This window comes from Delphinapterus leucas, chromosome 16, assembly GCF_059928025.1.
Source record: "Delphinapterus leucas isolate spDelLeu-1000000601 "Yukka" chromosome 16, BTC_Dleu_Yukka2, whole genome shotgun sequence".
In the NCBI taxonomy this organism is placed as follows: Eukaryota; Metazoa; Chordata; class Mammalia; order Artiodactyla; family Monodontidae; genus Delphinapterus; species Delphinapterus leucas.
The window spans coordinates 22,021,319-22,039,878 of NC_143144.1; the positions used below are offsets into that span (position 1 = coordinate 22,021,319).

Genomic DNA, 18,560 nt, shown 5'->3' on the forward strand with positions numbered 1-18,560 from the left:
ATTCAAATTCTTTGAGACTGGTTTTTTTTTTTTTTTGTGGTACGCGGGCCTCTCACTGTTGTGGCCTCTCCCGTTGCAGAGCACAGGCTCTGGACGCGCAGGCTCAGCGGCCATGGGTCACCAGCCCAGCCGCTCCATGGTATGTGGGATCTTCCCAGACCGGGGCATGAACCCATGTCCCCTGCGTTGGCAGGCGGACTCTCAACCACTGCGCCACCAGGGAAGCCCTATACTCTTATTTTTAACTGAAAAATTTAAGAACGTCATTCTATAATTTTATCCAAATCACTAGTAAAACACTGAAATGAGCTAGGCCAAGAGCAGACTGCAGCCCAGCAGTAGAGGTCTCACCCTTGGTTAGCAACTATACATTAATCAATCATTTTAAGGATTTTGTTTTTTATCAGTTACAACTCAAACTAATTCTAAGGTAATTTTTTTTTACATTGTCAAAAAAAAAAAAGACATGCCTTGTTAGGAAAAGTATCATAAAAGATGTTGCAAAAAATCTTGCTGCCCTCTATGAATATAGAATGATTTAACATTCTAGAAACCCTATCATTCACTTATATATTGGACAAATAGTTATTGAGCATACGATATATGCTGCATTTCTGCTAGGTATGGGAGACATAAGTAGTGAACAAGGAACTATAAATCATTGCCTTCATGAACCTTATGTTTGAGTGTGTACAATTTATAATAAAAATTAACAAAATAATATAAAATATAATTTCAGATTGTAGTAGATGCAGAAGGACATATGTCATATGATATTACTTATATGTGGAATGTAAAAAAAGAGACTTTAAAAGAAACAAATATGGTGACATAATAGGTTATAGCTGAACAAGTAACTTAGGGAGATTGATGTCTGAGAAGATGATATTTGAGCTCAGTTCTCACAAATTAAACGTAACAGGAGCAGTCCATATGGCCATATGAGAAAAGCACACTGGAAAATGACCAAGTGCAAACTCCCTCAGGTGGGAAGGCGCTTACTGTATTCTAGAAACAGGCCAATGTGCAGAGATCTAATGAGTGAAAAGGAAAATAATACGAAGTAGGGCTGAAAGCTAAGCAATAGGAATTTCATATTAAGTCTGAATAAGCCATTAAAAGAAGTTTGCATTTTACTGTAAGGGGCTAAGGAAAGCAATTGTTATGATAAACATTTTTTAAAATTTTACTTTGGCTTTTACATAGAAAGTAGATTAGAGAGATATGAGTGTAAGAATGGAAACCATATAGGATGATATTTCTGTAGTCAAAGATAGATGATGGTGGCATAGGCTATGATGCTGACGAACGAGACGGAGAAAAGTATGTAGATTCAAGATAACTAAGTTTTGGTGAAGTTGATAGGGCTTGTTAATGGATGAAATAGGAAAACCAGCCATTAGATATCATTAGAATATAGACTTCACAAGGGCAAGAATTTTTGTCTAATTTTTGTTTTCTTTACTGTTTACTCCCCAGTTGCATAAATGCCTACCACATAGTATATATTCAATAAATATTTACTGAATAAAAAAAGTAAAATCTTTAGGTTTTTCCCCAGAGCAACTCGGTGAAAGGCCATGCCATTAACTAAAATCAGAAAGTCTGAAGAGGAAGCAGAATGAGGTGGAGATAGAGCAAACATTTGTTCCATTTGGGCTATTTTAAGCTTTAGATGTCTTCTAGGTATCAATGTGGAAATGTCAAGGGCAAACTAAGTATGTGAGTCTAGTCTTTAGGAAAGAGGGCTGGCCTGGAGAGAAAAATTTGGATGCCATCAGCATTTGGCGACATTTAAAAAAAGATCTGATTATGGAGATACATAAAAACATGTTTAGTAGTGGAAATATTTAATATTTTGAAGGAGTCATTATTCCATAAAATAATCTAAAACATTTTAACAATTTCAATAAAAATTCTCATATGTATTTTTATAGAACTTTGCAAGTAGATCCTGAAAGTTATAAAAGAGCAAAGAGTAGAACAGTAATACTTTAAAGAAAAAAATGAAGTAACTGAATTTGCCTAGAAGATATCAAGATGTAATACAAAGTCATAATTAAGACTGTGACACCCTCATACCAAAACCAAAGACACAACACACACACACAAAAATTACAGGCCAATGCCACTGATGAACACAGATGCAAAAATCCTCAACAAAGTATTAGCAAACCAAATTCAACAATACATTGAAAGGATCATACACCACAAACAAATAGGATTTATCCCAGGGATGAAAGATGGTTCAATATTCTCAAACAATCAATGCGGTACACCACATTAACAAATTGAATAAAAATCATATGATCATCTCAATAGATGTAGCAAAAGCTTTTGAGACAATTCAACATCCATTTATAATAATTAAAAAAAAAAAAGTTCAACGAAGTGGGTATAGAGGTAACATACTCAAAATAATAAAGGCCATATATGACAAGCCCACAGACAACATCATATGCAAGGTATGAAAGGCCAAAAGCATTTCCTCTAAGATCAGGAATAAGACAAGGCTGCCCACTCTTGCCACTTTTATTTAACATAGTACTGGAAGTAATTGGCACAGTATTCAGACAGGAAAAAGAAATGAAAAGAATCTAAATTGTAAGGCAAAAAGTAAAACTGTCACTGTTTGCAGACAACAAGATCCAATATATGGAAAATCCTAAACCTGTTACCAAGAAACTATTATAACTCATCAATGAATTCAATAAAGTTACAGTATACAAAATTAATATACAGAAATCAGTTGTGTTTCTATATACTAACAAACTATCAGAAAGAGAAATTAAGAAAATAATCCAATTTACAATTGCATCAAAAAGAATAAAATACCTAGAAATAAATTTAACCAAGGAGGTAAAAGACCTGTACTAGGAAAACTATAAAACACTGATAAAAGAAATTGAAAAAGACAATAACAGATGGCTTTCTAATATCTTTATATATCAAGTTGATGGATTGAAAGAATTATTATTGATAAAATTACCATGTTACCCAAGGCAATCTACAGATTTAATGTAATCCCTATCAAAATACCAATGGCATTTTTCACAGAACTAGAACAAATAATTCTAAAACTTGTATGGAAACACAAAAGATCCTAAATAGCCAACATAATCTTGAGAAAGGAGAACAAAGCCAGAGGTATCATGCTGCTGATTTCAAACTATACTATGAAGCACAGTAATCAAAACAGTATGCTACCTGCACAAAACAGACACATAGATCTGTGGAACATACAAAGGAGACCAGAAAAATGAACACACACTTATATGGAAATTAATCTACAGCAAAGGAGGCAAGAATATAAAATGGGAAAAAGACAGCTTCTACAATAAATGGTTTTGGGAAAACTGGACAGCTACATGCAAAAGAATGAAACTGGACTATTTTCTCATACCATATACAAAAATAAATTCAAAAGGGATTAAGACTTAAATGTAAGACCTGAAAGCATAAAACTTCTAGGAAAAAACATAGGCAGGGACACTTCCCTGTCATGCCTCAGGGCACCACTGAGGGTTTCCCCTCTGCATCACCACCTCTTCCCCACAGAAGTGAAGTGAGCACTTCCGGGTTCAGCAATAACCTGGAGCCGGTGTTAGGTTGGCCCTGCTGGGCCTTGTTCCGAAGCTCTGCCTTCACTTCGGTCTTTCTAGAAACCCAGATTTGCTCTTGGACGTGCTGGACAGCGTCCCAGATGCGTGTGTGAGCCCCCCATGGTGGATACGGCCTGAACAGCCCCCAAGGGGCAGGCGAAGTGTAATTAATGATGGCCAATAAACGACATGGCAATGTGGCTTTCTCGCTTGTTCACAGTTTACGGCTCTGCTTTGTTCTGCCTCTTCTTGGGTTGCACGAAGTAGCAAGCTTTTACCAATGTGCTTTGCTGGCAAATGCTCTGACTAGTGCTCTGAGGCTGCACCAAAGATTACCACACTTCCAGTTAAGCAGAGCATTCCTGGCCCACGCTTCGTCAGAGGACAGCTGCCACTACCTGTTCTATTCACTCATTTTTGTCAATTCCCTACCCTGTTACAATGAGTATTTTCCAAGTCTTGTTATTTTATTTGCTTCATGCTGCCACATACACGAAAAAGGTCCTTGATGCAAAGGGTTCAAATAGTTTACCTCTGCTGAGCGCTCTCTTGGATAAATTAAGCGCTAATCAACAGAATATTCTGAAATGCATTGCTTGTAATGAAATATTCTTGATGCCTACTACAGTTTTTATGCTTTTTAGTGGTCAATTAAGTTTGCTCCACCCTTTTATATGCTATATTCCTTACTCTTTGATACTCATCTCGAAGAAATCCATATTGTTGGACTTTGTTTAATGAACCGAGGATTGTTGTTGAACATCTGATAATGAAACCTGCTTGCTCACTGTTTGTGAGAAGACTTTGTCTCCAGAGCATTGCCTTTATAAGCAGACTGGCACCAACAGTTGCATAGTTTAACATTCAGCTAAGTTATGTATAATATAAATGAGCATTGTTAGCTGCTGGTACTTCTGTTAGGGATGGTTAATTCCAGATGTAAAAGTGACCTCAATGCAATTTACATAAATGCATCTCAAAAGAAAAATATTCATTTTCCTGGCATGTTAAGCCTTTTAAACACCTGCTGAAAACTTTATTGTAATGTGTTGTTAATCGTTAGGGAAGTTTGAATCTTGTGATAAATGTATCAAAAATTCTTCAGATGCTGCTGTGCCTTTATCATGAAGTACATTTATTTCTCTGGTAAAAATAGCTCTAAAGTTTGTTTTCATCTAATTGGTAACCTGAATTTATATCTGGCATGAGTTCACTGTGGTAATATTAACATGTAAATTCAGTATATTTTGAGACAGTATTCTTTTGCTATTCAGTAATTTTGGTCGACGATTTTAACAAAAACACTTCCCACTGTAATTTCAAATTGTTTCTAAATTGATTTTGTGCTGCTTTGTTAGGACAGATTTATTTTGGATGTACCATTATAATAGGAATTCTATATGTACCTTATACTATGACCTTCCAAAATTTTATTTTCATAATTACTTTTGTGGCTTTGAATATTTTTTTAAAAGGCCCAAATGAAACCTTGTTAACCAACTGGGTAAATATTTGTGGTCACCTAAGTGTTTTACATCAGAGAGCAGTACAGTAGTCAGTCAGTTTTCCTTTCAGAGATCCATTGAGTAACACTTCTCAAACAGAAAATCGTTCTTTTAGAAATGTGGACACACAGGTTTTAGTATTATCATAGTTTACACAGTCACTTAGATCAGATTCTTGACTGCCACTTTTCTCGGTTTCTTAGGCTTGAATTGTCATAGACGGTTACAGCAGTTCAGATGCCTTTTGAAAGTAATGTAACTGAAGATTGAGCATATGACTAAACTTTGTATCTGTTCTGAAATAATAATGAAGATTATACATACTTACCCATCATATCTGACTTAAAAGATTAAATAGAAAGGTTCATAGGAAAGGTTATTGGTTGGGAATGGAGCCAGAGGAGTTGTGGGGGAAATAGTGTGCGTTTCAATGGCGTAATGCACAGATACGTTTGGGGGGATTGGATGTATTATGCAACTGTGATTTGAGTTGTGTAATATGTTAAATACATTCATTCAGCTTCCATTAACTCCTTTTTAAAATTCATTCTGATCTTTATTCATTGTTGCATGATTGCAAATGTTTAAAACATTACAAAATGTTAACACAGAGTAATTTAATGGTTTTTGTAACCAGTTTCCTTCTATGTGCATGTAACTTGGATTTCTCAAATACACTTGGTGACTTATCAGTGACATCAGTGACATCAGTGACTTATCAGTGACATTTATTCAACTTTTTGATCTATAGAAATGTGATACCTACTTGATAGCTCAACTGTAACCAGCTAGTTTTGTAATTTTGTAATATTTATCTACTAAGTTAGAGAAGCCTCGTAATATACAGTTGATTGTGTGGGGGGCAGTCTTATTATCACTATGTATGTAATCTGATGGTTTTAAAAACTAAGTTTTCTAGAGCAATAAAGTAACTACAATGTTAAGTAAACAATAAAAAGAAACTCAGGCAGGATGTTCTTTGACATCGGTTTTAGCAATATTTTGGGGGGATAAATCTCCTTAGGGAAGGGAAACAAAAGCAAAAATAAACAAATGGGACTACATCAAACTTAAAAGCTTTTGCACAGTGAAGGAAACTGTCAACAAAATTAAAAGGCCTCATACTGAATGGGAGATATTTGCAAACAAAATATTCATTAAGGGGTTAAGATCCAAAATATACAAAGAGCTCATTCAACTCAACATCAAAAAAAGAAACAACCCAATTAAAAATGGGCAAAGAACCTGAATAGACATTTTTCCAAAGAAGATATACAGGTGGCCAACAGGCACATGAAAAGATGCTCAATATCACTAATTATCAGGGAAATGTAAATTAAAACCACGGGCTGTCAACTTCACACCTGTCAGAATGCCTATTATAAAAAAGACAACAAATACCAAATGTTGGCAAGGATGTAGAGAAAAGGGAACCCTTATGCATTGTTTACAGGAATGTAAATTGGTGCAGTCACTATGGAAAACAGTATGGAGATTACTCAAAAAAATTAAAAATAGAACTACCATATGACCCAGAAATTCCACTCCTTGCTTTTTATTCAAAGAAAACAAAAACACTAGTTTGAAAGGATATGTGCATTGCAGTATTACGTACAATAGCAAAGATATTAAAGCAACCTATGTGCTCATCGATAAATGAATGGATAAAGAAGATGTGGTAAACACACACACACATAAAGACACACAATGGAACATTACTCAGCCATAAAAAATAATTAAATCTTGCTATTTGTGACAACATGGAGAGACCTAGAGGGAATATGCTAATTGAAATAAGTCAAACGGAGAAAGACAAATGCCATATGATTTCAGTTACATATGAAATCTAAAAAAAAACACAAATGGACAAACATAACAAAACAGAAACAAAGTTATAGATACCAAGAACAGAGGGGAGGGGATGGGGTGATGAGAGAACTAGGTGAGGGAGATTAAGAGGTACAAACTTCCATGTATAAAATAAATGTCACAGGTATGAAATATACAGTGTGGGGAATTTGTCAGTCATGATATCATATGTTTATATGATGATAGATGGTAATTAGACTTATCATGGCCATTTTGAAATATATGGAAATATTGAATCACTATGTTGTGCACAAGGAACTCATGTAGTGTTGTACATCAATTATACTTCAAAAACAAACAACCTCATAGAAAAAGAGACAATATTTGTGCTTTTCAGAGGTAGAAAGTAGAAAGAGTGGGAGTTGGATAAAAGTGGTAAAGTTACAAACTTCTAGTTAGAAGAAAGTATGTACTAGGGATGTAATGTATAACATGGTTAATATAATGAACACGGCTGTATGTTATGTATGAAAGTTGTTAAGAGGGCAAATCCCAAGAAAAATTTTTTTTCTTTCTTATTTTGTATCTGTATGAGATGATGGATGCTCACTAAACTTACTGTTGTAATCATTTTATGATGTATCTAAGTCAAATCATTACGCTGTACACCTTAAAATTACACAGTGCTGTATGTCAATTATATCTCAATAAAACTGGAAAAAGGTTCCATAATACTGTGGCAGGGATAAAGAAATGAGTCACTGGAATAGAATAGAGATCCCAGAAAATTGTATACTTTGGAACATATTTCAATTTATCTATCAATTTATATTTCATACAGAATAGGAGTAAAGAAACTATTCAGATTTGATATGTATGTATTATACATGTATAATGTATTAAATAAAACATGTATTGTATATATATGCATGCATTACTTATAGTTTATGCACATATGTATACAAATACATATGAAACAATGGAAACATTTAAAAAGTGTGTGTGTATGTGTGAAAAATGGTAACATTTCACATTAATTGGGAAAGGATCAACTATTTAATACATGACGGTTTCCCAATGGTTACCACTGTAAAAAAAAAAAAAAAAATCCCACTTCATTTAGACATAAAAATAAATTTCAGATGAAAAAAAGATCTAAAGGTTAAATAACAATAATTCAATCTTTTAAAAAGAAAATGTGGGAACTATATAACATTTTGTTGCAAGAATTTCTTGACAAAGCACAAACCAACAAACCATGGCACTGGGTAGGTGCTCAAATATCTATTTAAGAAATTAAAAGATAGATCATATGTTCACATTAAAGTTCTTAAAATCTTTTATGATTAAAATATTGTTTTCAAAGTTAAAAGAAAAGCCATAGTCAACAGAAGACATTTTTAATAAACCTAAGCAATGCAATTTAAAAAAAAAAAACAAACTAAAAATTGGCAAAGGGTTGAGGCAACTCAGAATTAGAAAGCCAAATGGTTAATAAATGTTTTAAAAAAATGTTTTCTTGAGTAATCAGAAAATTATAAATTGAAACCAATGAGATACATTGAATACTATTTGGATTCAAAAGACATTTCAAAAATGACAGCATCAAGTGTTATGCACCATGTGGAGAAATGAGAATTCAGACTCTTGAGGGGAGTGTAAGTGATTTTGCCACTTCAGAGACCTCACTGCAGAGTTCTGTTCCCTGTGGAACCTCACAGAAAACTGACATCAGTTACGAGATCTCAGGTGCAGGTCCTCAGACTGCATTTCTTCAGCCCGTGTTCACTTGTTAATCAACATTAAGTCTAAGGAAGCACTCTCCCTTACTGTTTCCTCAATATTCTTAGAGACGGAGTCACCAGCAAGGCAAATCAAGAATTTAACACACACTCTACTTTTAGTAAAATCAGAATCTAAGCAGATGTCCAGAGACTTGAAGTTTCTAATCATTATTATATTTCACATCCTTACAACATGTGTGGTTTTTATTATGAAGTAATTATCCATACTATTTATTGCTTATTCTAAGACAAGGAAGGTGTTTAAGATTGACTTCATGTGTATCCTGATTCATGGTTTCAAGACAATCCATCATCTAAAAATAATTCCCTAAAGAATGTATTGCTCTTCAGATTTTAAAAAATTCCTGAATTGCAGACAAGAAAATATTTGTTGGCTTTTTTCAAACTCATGCCTTCTTTTGATAAGAGGGAAAAAAACATTAATGTCTTAAAATTTGAGGTTTCAAAATAAATACGACTAAAAATAAATCAGATCTGTTAGACAAAACACTGCTTTGATTTCAAGCTATATCTTTCACAAAATTCTAATATGGTCTCTCATGATATGTTACAAGAACCAGGTGTTAAATAAAAAATGAGGTGCTTAGCAAACAACAAAGTATGACCTTAGGATGAGTCATTGTCTGTGTTTAAAACATATATTTTAAAATATTTCCATATGTATGAAAGTCTGAAGAATTACATATAATTTTTTATAGCTAGTTTATTGAAAGAGTCAGTAACTTAGTTATCATACCTGTGGACACAAGGTTTCCAGGTGATTGGCTGCAACTTTGACAATCTTAATTCCATCTTCATTTGTTGACATGGAACAAGCAAGATTTGCCACCTTAAATACAATATAAAACAATGGAAATTATCTCAGATTATGAAGGAAATGAAGAAACATTTGTCATCCTAGACAAGTAAGAGTATGTACATGTTCACTGAAAATCTCAATGACAAACAACAGCATTTTCATAAATGTCACTGGTATCTGCTTTATGGAAGCATTCAGATAATCTATTGATATTAAATAACAACAAAGGGCCATGGATAATCATTTAAAGCCAAAAGGAAGACTGGTGAGTGAATTCGTAAACCCTGTACAGTCTCTTGGTATCAACACCTAACCCATAATAAGATGCTAACTATTATGGTTTCCTATGGGACTGATAAAAAAGTTTACGTATGGATTGAATGCTGATAGATTCTTGGAATCTTATATGATTGTGGTTTATTTTAAGTTTGTAATTGGTTTATTATTTCCCAGAGGTCTATTATGCATACTTAAGTTGCATTAAGCATGACTGTATCTTTATTCATGTTTTATTCAGCATCAAATATGCTGCAAAGCTGGACAAATACAAGATAATTGAATTCTTCTTCCTGTTCTTGATTTTCTACCACAACTTCGTAGGCACTATTTGACATCCAAGCAGTCAATTTGATTCAAGCCCTTAGTAATACCCATATTCTTTTATACATTATTGCTTTTTAAACTCACACTCACCAGGGAAATGGGTGCCCTTTTAAATAACCACATTCACATCCATTACCTAAGTCCAATGTTTACAAATAATTTCTTTATACCATGAATGAGTGATGAGAAAGATCATGGAATTCCTTTCTTTTCCTTTGAAACTCGCTCTTATTCAACATTTCCCTTGCTAACAGGTGAGTATTCATGTAGAGAGGCAATGTTTTCTCTAATCTACAAAATACGTTGTTGTCTTCATCACTGCAAACAGATTGCTTTTCTGACAATCACTTTCCAAATATCTCTGTTAGTTATTATATACTTTAGCACATGGCAAGTTTTACTGATCAAATCCAAAATGCATTCAGTTGCAGAGAAACCGCACTTAAACTGCATGCAGTGGAAGCGAACAACAAACATATCCTTGGATGACTATTTGTAGAGTACCACAAACTGTTACTTACATGGATTTGCAGCCTTTTCTTTTTGTATAGCATTACTTTAAATATGTCATCAGTGAAACAAGTCCATGGTTTGCATTTACATATAATGAAATAGCAGCCATACATTATTTAACTGGGGAACGGCATTGTTCACTTTATTAATATACATGGAAATGGCTTACTTGAAAAGGTCTTTTGTTGGCTTGAAGGTCACAATGCCTCAACTTTCATATCTGACACATAATTAGCACATTTGTGAATTATCTGAAAAAGGCAGCAGTTTCTTTGCCCCTCTCCCCCACTCCCAAAGCCCCACTCACAGAAAGTAAAATTTAGCAGTCTAACTGATTTAGTATGTCTCATAATAATATGCACTGCACTTGCAGAAAATAGCTATCTGTAAATTTGAGTACTCTTTGTTTTAAGTAAAAATTTTAAATTATTGCCTCAATCTTTTGGTTAAATCAGATGAATGTTGGTTAATCCAAAGTTTAAAATCACAGAAAGGTACTCTATATAGGCACTCTTTTTTTAAAAAAGTTATTTTATATTGGAGCATAGCTGATTAACAATGTTGTGTCAGCTGTACAGCAAAAGGATTCAGTTATATATGTATCTATTCTTTTCCAAATTCTTTTCCCATTTAGGTTATTACAGGATATTGAGCAGAGCTCCCTGTGCTATACAGTAGGTCCTTGTTGGTTACATATTTTAAATATAGTAGTGTGTACATGTCAATCCCAAACTCCCAATCTATCCCAAACAACCCAATCAAAAAAATGAGCAGAAGACCTAAATAGACATTTCCGCAAAGAAACAGACATACAGATGGCCAAGAGGCACATGAAAAGATGCTCAACATCACTAATTATTACAGAAATGCAAATCAAAACTACAATGAGATATCACCTCACACCAGTCAGAATGGCCATCATCAAAAAATCTACAAACAATAAATGCTGGAGAGGATGTTAAGAAAAGGGAACTCTCCTTCACTGTTGGTGGGAATGTAAATTGGTACAGCCACTATGGAGAACAGTATGGAGGTTCCTTAAGAAACTAAAAATAGAGCTACTATATGATTAGCAATCCCACTCCTGGGCATATATCCAGAGAAAACCATAATCCAAAAGCATTCATGCACCCAATGTTCACTGCAGAGCTATTTATAACATTCAAGACATGGAAGCAACTTAAATATCCATCAACAGAGGAATGGATAAAGAAGATGTGGTACATATACACAGTGGAATATTACTCAGCCATTAAAAATGAAATAACGTCACTTGCAGCAATATGGATGGACCTGAAGATTATCATACTAAGTGAAGTCAGACAGAGAAAGACAAATATCATATGATATTGCTTATATGCGGAATCTAAAAAAAATGATACAAATGAACTTATTTACAAAACAGACTCACAGACTTAGAGGTTATCAGGAGGAAGGGTGGGGACACTCTTTTACTTTATTTTTAATGTTTCATCTTTACCTTTTTTCCCTTTTAAAAACACATTCTTCTTCTGGACATTTTCTGGTCTCCACGTTTATCGTAGCCAATTCAGTGACTAATGTTAACATAAAAATCATCCTAAACACAAAGCTTCTGTTTATATTAGAAGACTTAAGTCTTACAAAACTCTCAATTGAAAATACAGAAACCTCAAAGTTTTCTACTCAATTAATCATTATATTAACACTCTTTCTGTCTTCCTTTATTCAGACATACCCAAACTTCTTACCAGAACTGTTCTATGTCAGGTAAACTTTCTAGATAATCAAGTACTATTTCCAGATTAAGGCATGTGGAGTTTCAGTGATATTTTATACAAACAAATTGAATTTATAGGATAGCTAGTATTCTGCAACCAAATAGAGAAAGTTATGTGATAAAAATCGCTTTACATTTCTAATTTGAGTGATTTGTGACATATTTTCTAAGTCACATGAATGTGTAAATGAAAGCCAAATTTTTTCTAACAATATTCCTAAGTTCTGCGTGGCTCTTTAGGCAGTCAGATATGTTCCCCAGCATAGCATGAAGGCAACTCCCTATTGGTCAAAGAAAACAGCATGCAAACAAAATATTTTATAAAAACAGTTTTGAGATATTTGGACATCTGACAGCTTTTATACATCTAACTTTGACAGTGTTTCAAAAGTCTGTGTAAAGTTTCATTATTCAAGAGATCCTTGTGAAAAATTTTTGCCCACTAAGGAAAACTGTTCACAGAGAGGTTTTGGATACAAATAGATCTGGGTTTTAACTCAATTCCCACAATTAATAAAATTTCTGACCATGGGCAAAACATCTCTGAGATCATTCTGTCACCTATAAAATGGGTATGATAGTATCAATCTCACTGGAGTACTCTGAGGATTAAATGAGATAGTTTGTGAAGATAGCATGATACCAGGTAGCCCTGACCATGTATCAATTTCCTTCCAGCTTATCTCCCTTCTATTAATGGGGGGTGGGAAAGAACACTCACTTTCTCAAGAGGTTTTATAGAATTAAAACTTTAGGAGTCTAAAGAAATTTGACAAAATGTCTAATCAAAGAGCCACAAATTCAAATGTTTACAGCACTCATGCAGGGAATACAAACATAGCGTCTAGATATAACAGTGGTTAGGGTGCATGGTGGTGCCCCAGGCAAATGTGAGTGTGTATGCCCTGCCTAAAGGCATAAGGCCTCATTAAAACAAGCTGAAATACAAGGAAAAACTCAATTCCTTAACCAAGCTAACAGTCTGTTGACTTACTTTAGTTCATAGTTCACCAATTTGTGACCTCTGACCTCATTCTCTAATCCTCTATTGTATAAATAGGAAAACAAAGTCAGAGAAAAGAGACATACTCAAACTATCCAAGGACAGGGAGACTATTAATCAAGGCTATGTGTGTGCTATTTATGCCATCCTGAATTAAGGCAATGAAAAGTTTCCTGCACTGAAATGACTGACCAGACTTTTTATTGATATTGTGCTATATCCTTAGCCAAGACCAAGAAAATCAGAGCCTAAATTATCCTAAATAAATGAGACCAAGCACACTCAGGTAAATTCACAAGTTTATTAGAAAGACAAGGCCAGGGCTTCCCTGGTGGCGCAGTGGTTGAGAGTCCACCTGCCGATGCAGGGGACACAGGTTCGTGCCCCAGTCCGGGAGGATCCCACATGCCGCGGAGCGGCTTGGCCCGTGAGCCATGGCCATTGAGCCTGCGCATCCGGAGCCTGTGCTCTACAGCGGGAGAGGCCACAATAGTGAGAGGCCCACTTACCGCGAAAAAAAAAAAAAGACAAGGCCAGGACACAACGTTCTTTCATCTTTACAAAAGATTAAGCTATATCACTAAAATAATTGCTGATACTCTAATAATTGCAAAAGTCAAATTTTAAAAATACTTCAGACAGGGACATGTTTTCATGTTACTCAGAGGGGAGTGATTTTTTAACATCAGCACCTCTTTCCATCTCACCAGTCCTTGTGCCCTCTAAGATGTATATCTCATTCTAAATGCTTTAAACTTGAATTTACTGCCCTTTCAGGTCTATTAAAAAAAAAGTTGTAGACAAAAAAGCCTGACCAGACAATTCTTGAACTAATTCACATTTATTACCATCTTGTTGGTGTTTGTTCTCCTCTTCCTGGTTCCTAGTTCAGTTTCTGTATACCAATTTTGAATGTCCCTGCCATCTTTTCTATTTGCTGGACTTTCCCCCCTTCACCTGGCATAGAACATGGTGCCTCTCACTCCCTGACCCATGTTCTGAAGTAAGAAATTCCCTGCTCAGGAACCTGGCTTCATAAAACCCTGCCAGCTAGGCCAGTTCCATCAGGGTCAGGGAGTCGGCCATACTTGACCCCCTCACCACCAATGACTCACTAATGGCAGTATCAAGGAAAGCTATAAAAAAGATATTTGGAGAGTGGGAGTATTTTCAATGACCTTTAAATCAGTCTACCATGCTATAAGCTTAATTCTGCTGTTTATCATTACTCTGTTCTGAGCTGATAAAGAGATTGAATTTTAAAAGTACTGAATACCAGAGCATTATATATTTTAACATTCTAATATCAAGTGTTATTTGAAATCTCAGGTGCACTAGTTGTCCTCTCAAGTCATCTTAGACAACTGGAATGGTACCGTTGCTAGGAACAAGCTCACTATTTGGACAGCTGCTCATTATACATCACTCATTCTGTCACTAAGGAGCTCTCACACAGATATTTACCTGCGATATGATTTCTCAGGAACATGAAGCCAACTTTGATGTTTGGTGAGATTTCCATTTTTGCATATTCATTGTTTATATATAGTTCACATAGTTAATTGTAATATCATGTCACTGTGTATCTTAGCTCTCAAGGGGGAAGAAAGGTCACTGTCTCATTTTTATTCATTTTCCTCTCTGGCAGATGGTCATGCAACTCCTGTGTAAACACTTTCAGAGACAGAATTTACTGTTTTGCAGGGCAGCCTATTCCCGTTGCAGGGTAGCCCAAAGTTACACAAGTTAAGAAGTTCTTCCTTATAATGAGGTGAAATCTTTCTCTCAACAACTTTCTCACAGTGGTTATAGAATCTAAAATGTCAAATATCTTCAATAATAGAAATAAGGTTGGGCTCATAGAAAATCTTCATTAGTAGTCCTCAACTTGTGGGTTAAGTTAGATGGTGAGCATAATAGAATCACCAGTATAGCTATTAAAAGAAAAGTCCAGGTTCCTCTGCCAAGATATTCTGACATATTAAGTATGTCTATGGGTAGACGTTAGAAAAGGTATAAAATACGTTTAATTCAACTGTTAAAAGTTCCCCAGGTGATTCTGATATACCACCGTCCACACACACATACACACAACACACAGAAACATATTTAGACTTTGGGTTGATTTTCATTTGTTTGGATAGACACTCCTTCCTGAAAATTAATGTAAAGGGGTGAAAATCTACAAGAAGTATGAACTAAATATATATGGAAGAGGCTAGGAGTCATAGAAAAGGCTTCACAAGTTAGAGACAAGAAATAATAACCTATACTACCACCTGAGAAATAGGGCTTAGTCTATTAGGGCTGCTATAACAAAAGTAAATACACTGGGTAGCTTACAAACAACAGAATTTATTTCTCGCAGTGCTAGAGGCTGGGGAGCCTAGAATCAAGGTGCTGGCAGACTCAGTGTCTGGTGAGTACCAGCTTTCTGATTCATAGAATAAACCCTCTAGCTGTAACCTCACATGGCAGAAGAGGTGAGGGATCTCTCTGGGGCTTCTTTTAATAAGGGCACTAATCACTTATATGAGGGTTCTTCCCTCATTACCCAATCACCTTCAAAAGGTTCTACCTCCCAATACTATCACCTTGGGTGTTAGGATTTCAACATATGAATTTTGGGGGACACAAACATTTAGTCTATAACAAATAGAGAAAAGTTTAAAAATCAAAATACTCAGGAAAGAAGAAAATCAAGTGTAGGAGAAATCTCTGGCCTTCTCCTCAGTATCCATTCCTTTTTCTGTCAATAACACTCTGATTTCCTTTTGGGGAACTACTGTCTCCTCCTCTAACCCAGTGGTGTGAAATCTTGGTATGACAGTTAATCAAAGCTCCTAGTATTCCAACCCTGGCCCTGGTGTGGGCATATCCATCACTTCCTGCATGGAGTCCTGGAGCAGTTCCTGTTCCTGCCCAATCTCAGCCCTCTTCTCTCAGTTTGCCTGTATTTACGTGCACTACCTTGTATCTTCAAATGAAGTCTCTTCTGTTATCTACTTAAGTAACCCAAATTCATACTATTTTGCATGCAACTATAACTGAATGTAGTACTGAACCAGAAATTTACACACCGCTTATGCACTAATTTCAGATGGTTACTCTCAGCAAAGTTAAAGGCTGGCAATGCAGAACCATAATCATTTCAGTGGAAGGCACTTTCTAGTCGAATGTCTGCCTCTGGATTTAGGCAACCTGGATACCCTAGTATCAGGGGCAAATGCAGAGAAGGAGATGTTCATTTCAGTTCCTGCACATATAGATAAAAGTGTTTTTACCTGTCTTGTTTTGAATATCTAATCCCTAGATATCTATTAGAACATTTTACAGACCAGGTAAAAAAGGACATCTAATTCTTGAAGAAAATAATTTAGCAATTGTGTTTATCCTTTTGTAAGCTGCTTATTATATCTAAAAGCCATCCTTTCATGTGCTTTTTTTTTTACATCTTTATTAGAGTATAATTGCTTTACAATGGTGTGTTAGTTTCTGCTTTATAACAAAGTGAATCAGTTATACATATACATATGTTCCCATATCTCTTCCCTCTTGTGTCTCCCTCCCTCCCACCCTCCCTATCCCACCCCACCAGGTGGTCACAAAGCACCGAGCTGATCTCCCTGTGCTATGCGGCTGCTTCCCACTAGCTATCTACCTTACATTTGGTAGTATATATATGTCCATGCCTCTCTCTTGCTTTGTCACGTGCTCTTGTTTTTTTTTTTTTTTTTTTGGTGGTACGTGGGCCTCTCACTGTTGTGGCCTTTCCCGTTGTGGAGCACAGGCTCCGGACGTGCAGGCTCAGCAGCCATGGCCCATGGGCCCAGCCGCTCCGCAGCATGTGGGATCTTTCCGGACCGGGGCACGAACCCGTGTCCCCTGCATCGGCAGGCGGACTCTCAACCACTGCGCCACAAGGGAAGCCCCGTCACGTGCTCTTTTAAATTCATACCTATACATTAAGGCCTGGATCAAATAACATCTCCTCCACAAACCCTTCTCAGACGCCCAGAATCATAATTCATACTCCCACAAGTATAGCACCTACTTTATTCTTCCTAGACTCACTTATGTATTTTTCAGATGCTAAACTGCTAGAAGGTAAAGACAATTATGTATTCTTTTTTAAAAAAAATTTTATCAGCCAAAGTATCCTAAAAACAGAATTTAGTCTATGTAAATAAATTAAAAAATAGTTTATCTTTGTTCACCTGGAAATTGAATTATCATGAATAGATATCTTCTATTGTGTCTTAATAAATGCAATGAATGTATATCTTAGAGGGCTTAGCACAACTTAATTGGAAACTATGTCCTTCCTCTGCCCCTTCCTCATCAAAAAAAAAGTTTCTAATTATCTATTACATGAGTATAAAGGTTAGTATCATTACTTTAAGTTATGGAGGAAAATACTTGAGGGAAGAAAGCCCTTGAGTCATTAAACTTAATTGCCTTGAGTTGATTTCAGTCCGACTGTTTGTATATTGGGAAAGTCAAAATCTGACAAATCTGTAGCAAAGATACAAATAAACACTTGAAGTAAGGATACAGAAACAGTATAGCTAAAACAAGTTCTTTATTTGTGACCTGGCATTTACAAAAGATTGGATTGCTTTCTGAATTTAGAAAAGAATAAAGATTCACAAAAGCTTGTGAAGAGCTGTGAAGAAGGAAAAGAGGAAGGGTCTACAGTGGATATTAATTAGGAAGTTGCTAGCTTATCAATAGCAATTGGATGTGTGTGAGTAGGGAGTGAATATTCTTAGAAGAGTACCTAAGATACCAATATTTATTAGGCAGATAGAAGAAGATAAATCTATGATGAGTCTCGGAAAAAGTGGCCAGAGATAGAGAAGGTTACCCACAATACTCTGATGTCATAGAGGATAGGAGAAGAGAAAGTTTCAAGAAGGTGGTTTCAACTATCAAATAATAAGAAGTCAAGTAAGTAATTCCTGAAATTATTCACTGATTCAGCCACACAGAGGGCCATTGTTGGTTGAGGCAGAACGATAATGGTCAGACTAGTGTAGTGTGGACAGAGGACAGTGTAGGTGGTGAGGTAGCCCCATGTGTCTTGTGACACGAAGCAGAGAGCTAGAGGCTGCCTAGACAATACTCACTCCCATTCCCTTATCAATCCATTTGTTTTGATT

General features: G+C 35.6%; 1 pseudogene; it reads left to right on the forward strand.

The window, feature by feature from the left end:
* The first annotated feature begins 3,751 nt into the window (after window positions 1–3,751).
* Window positions 3,752–5,044, forward strand: LOC149747232 (transmembrane protein 33 pseudogene; annotated as a pseudogene).
* Window positions 5,045–18,560: the final 13,516 nt, after the last annotated feature.